The sequence below is a fragment of the Chlorocebus sabaeus genome, chromosome 15 (assembly GCF_047675955.1).
Source record: "Chlorocebus sabaeus isolate Y175 chromosome 15, mChlSab1.0.hap1, whole genome shotgun sequence".
Classification (NCBI taxonomy): domain Eukaryota; kingdom Metazoa; phylum Chordata; class Mammalia; order Primates; family Cercopithecidae; genus Chlorocebus; species Chlorocebus sabaeus.
Window position 1 is genome coordinate 26,091,301 of NC_132918.1, and position 3,978 is coordinate 26,095,278.

The 3,978-nt window shown below is 41.0% G+C and overlaps 1 pseudogene; it reads left to right on the forward strand.

Annotated features, from left to right (window-relative positions):
• The first annotated feature begins 2,115 nt into the window (after nucleotides 1-2,115).
• Nucleotides 2,116-3,649, forward strand: LOC103221317 (neugrin-like; annotated as a pseudogene).
• Nucleotides 3,650-3,978: the final 329 nt, after the last annotated feature.

The following is a 3,978-nucleotide window of genomic DNA, read 5'->3' on the forward strand; positions in this document are numbered from 1 at the left end:
TTGTATTTTCAGATCTCAAATATAGTATTCTTGTTAAAGTAAACTGCAAATCAAGAAGGCATCTACTCAGCAGAGAATTGTCTCATAAACGTTTACATCCTGATGATCAGAAATGATTAGCATTACTTCCCAGTTTTTATAAATCAGGTAATATTTATTTCAATATTTATTCAATAGAGCTAAACACAGTTGCTTGTTTTTAAGGGTGTGTGTGTGTGTGTGTGTAAAATTTCACCCAATAAACACTGCATTTCTAGCTTAGAAAATGTAATAACCACTTGTTTTCTTTCCCTCAGCTAAGACAACACATTTCCATTTAATTAAAGTCTCAAACATGGCCTGAGTTCACACTAGAATTGCGATGTTTGCTAACTAAGTAAATGGATTTGCTGGCATCTAGCATCACAATAGTTTGTAGGTCGACTTCTCTTTTGGCAGAAAATCCCTGGAATTTCAAAACGGTGATTCCTATGTTTAAATGCAAAAGTGCTAGCTAAAATAAAGGGTCAAAATAAGACAGATTAACTGTTTTATTTCTCCTTCATATTTTAGTTAAAAAGATGTAATACACGTTTCCTGTTTTCAGCTGCATTATAGCACTTTAAATTTGAAAATAACACAGAGCTACACAAAACCAAAGCTGGAGATTTTATATTTTATAAAAATTATTTCAAACCCACATTTTTGTTTCCAAAGTTTTTAATCTATATTCATCATAACAGTTATAATATTTGAATAACTGATAGAAATATAATTGTCTTAACATAAAAGAATCTATAGCTTTCTATTCTACCCACATTTATTGGCTAATTTCCAATTAATTATAATATTGTTTATTTTTATTTTGTTTCTTCAACTTTTATTTTTAGTTCTGGTGTACATATGCAGGATGTGCAGGTTTGTTATATAGGTAAATGTGTGCCAGGGTAGTTTGCTGCACAGATTAACCCATCACCAAGCTATTAGGCCCAGCATCCATTAGCTATTCTTCTAGATGCTTTCCTTCCCCAAACTCCTCCCAACAGGCCCTAGTGTGTGTTGTTCCCCTGGATGTGTCCATGTGTTCTTATCGTTCAGCTCCCACTTATAAGTGAGCACCTGTGGTGTTTGATTTTCTGTTCCTGCATTAGTTTGCTGAGAATAACAGCTTACACCTCCATCCATGTTCCTGCAAAAGAGATGATCTTTATTCCTTTCTGTGACTGCATAGTATGCTGTGGTGTATATATACCACATTTTCTTTATCCAGTTTATCACTGATGGATATTTGGGCTGGTTCCATGTCTTTGCTATTGTGAATAGTGCTGCAATGAACATACATGTAGATATATCTTTATAACAGAATGATTTATATTTCTTTGGGTATATACCCAGTAACGGATAGCTGAGTCAAAAGATGTTTCTGCTTCTAGATCTTTGAGGAATCACCACACTGTCTTCCACAATGGTTGAACTAATTTACATTCCCACCAACATTGTAAAAGTGTTCTCCACAACCTTGCCAGCCTCTATTGTTTCTTGACATTTTAATAATGGGTATTCTGATTAGCATGTGATGGTATCTCTTCATGGTTTTGATTTGCATTTATCTAATGATCAGTAATGTTGAGCTTTTTTTGTATGTTTGTTGGCTGCATGAACATCATCTTTTGAGAAGTGTCTGTTCAAGTCCTTGGCTTTTTAATGTTTTTTTTTTTTCTTTTCTTTTTTTTTCCTGTGAATGTTATAATTTAAATTATAACATTTATATAATTAATTTATATAATTAATTATATAATTTAAAAGAGAGCAAACTCTTGATTATGAAAAGAGGGAGTACAAAGAAAAAAAACGGGAACAAATTTAACCATAAAACAGAAAAAAAATAAAAATAAAAACTTCTTTTCTCAAATAAATTAGAAAGTGAGGATAAAACCAGAAACATGACTTCATGTTTCTGAATTTGATTTGACAAAGCTTCACCTGGATAATAATTGGTGAATAATCTTAGACATTTATGAGCAATTTAAAGAGACAGCATGTAAAGGGAGAAAATATTAATTATGTAAAATCTTTTTGAATCCTTCTGTCAAAGAATAGACCCGATTTGGCTGCTGAAGGCTGGTTTGCGTCGACATGGTGGTTACCCTGAGTATCTAGATAGGCGGGCGCGTCCACGCTGCTATCACTCACCGTGGGTTCGCTACCCACTGGGTGGCGGGCCCAGTCCCTATCAGCCGGGAGCTGGACCCTGATTCTGACTGGGAGCTGGAGGAACGGGAGCTGCAGGAGGTGGAGAGGTACCATTTTTTCCCTGGGCCCTCAGCTTGAAGCAGGACCTTACTCCCCGCACCGCTCTAGGCTGTGCCCCCTTGGTGCCAGGCGCCCTGCCTGGCAGCGGCCCTCGTTCCTTCTTAGGGGCGTTGTCCGGGACTCAGCGTCAGGTGTTCAGCTCCCCTGGGACTGCTGGTCCCTTCACGAATGATGTATTTCATCACCTGCTTAGAGAGTTTGGCATGTTTAAGGGCAGTTATTGTTCTAGGTGTTAGCTTTCTCAGCGTACAGAGCAGCTCTAAACCGGCAACATGGCCTGGTTGCCCTTGCCATCAGAGAAGCGGGCTAGGAGATCCATGATTTAGCCTGAGGCTCTTCAGACATGCATCCTACTTTCGTGCATGGCTTCTGCAATTGGTTCTCTCCCCAGCACCTGCAACAACAGAAAAAAAGCAATCCGATTCCAGAAAATTCGGAGGCAAATGGAGGCACCTGGTCCTGGTCAGTTCCCAGGTTGGCGGAAGGCTTTGATGTCTGCACTGATGTGATCCGAAGTTTTTCTTTTCTTTTTTTCTTTTTTCTTTTTCTTTTTTTTTTAACGGAGTTTCCCTCTGTCGCCCAGGCTGGGTGCAATGGCGGATCTCCACTCACTGAAACCTCCGCCTCCCAGGTTCAAGCGATTCTCCTACTCCAGCCTCCCGAGTAGCTGGGATTACAGGCCCGCGCTACCAAGCCTGGCTAACTTTTTTTGTGTACTTTTAGTAGAGACAGGGTTTCACCATGTTGGCCAGGCTGGTCTCAAACTCCTGACCTCAGGTGATCCACCCACCTCGGCCTCCCAAAGTGCTGGGATTAGAGGCGTGAGCCAACCCGCCCTGAAGAATTTTAAAAGGCAAATTTGTACCTACATTTGAGAAGAAGGTGAAGCCAGATCAAAAAGTCCTCAAGAAAACTGGGTTTGCCTATTCGCTTCGGCAGCTCCAGGGCTCTGGAAATACCTGGAAGCTGTTCCCTGCAGGCCACTCTGTATCAGGTTCTGTGCTTATGCCAGGGCATGAAGCCTCATCCAAAGACCTGAATTACAGCACAACTTTGAAAGTGAGAGAGTCAAATACTCACTGGACAAATACACCAAGGAGATGGAAGGGAAGAAATAAAGGAATCCAGGACCTGGAGGAGAGCTTTGTGCCTGTTGCTGCAGTCCTGGGTCATCAGAGAGAGCTGTAGAGGTACTCCAGTGATTGTGAGAGCACCGGAAGAACTAGGCATGGTGGGTTGCCAAGTGATCAGGAGCTGGAGGAGTTAAAGGCAGGGGAGCCAGGTAACCAGCAGCAAAGTAGTGCAGAGTGGGAGAGAGTTCTTTGATAGCAACGGGAACTTCCTGTGCAGAATCTGAGTAGGGGCTTGGCTTGTGGAGATGCCTCCTGAAAAACATCTGGGAAAGTATTAATATATATGGAGCAGCCTGGGTTTCCATTTATTTGGATAAGCCAGCTTGAAATAGGAAGAAGTGATGAGCCTGGAATGTGGGAGGAAAGAGCTGCGTGGATAGATTCTAACTTCCTGTAATAGTGCTCCCAATCTGACCTCTGTAGATCTTCAGTACTCAACCCTTCTTGCTTGGGCCCTCTGTATGTTGAAAACCAGTCTGTGCTGCATGTGTTGTTTCAATTTTCTGTGGTACTTTCAATATATGTTTGAGACGAAGTGAAAAGTTTGCCCTCT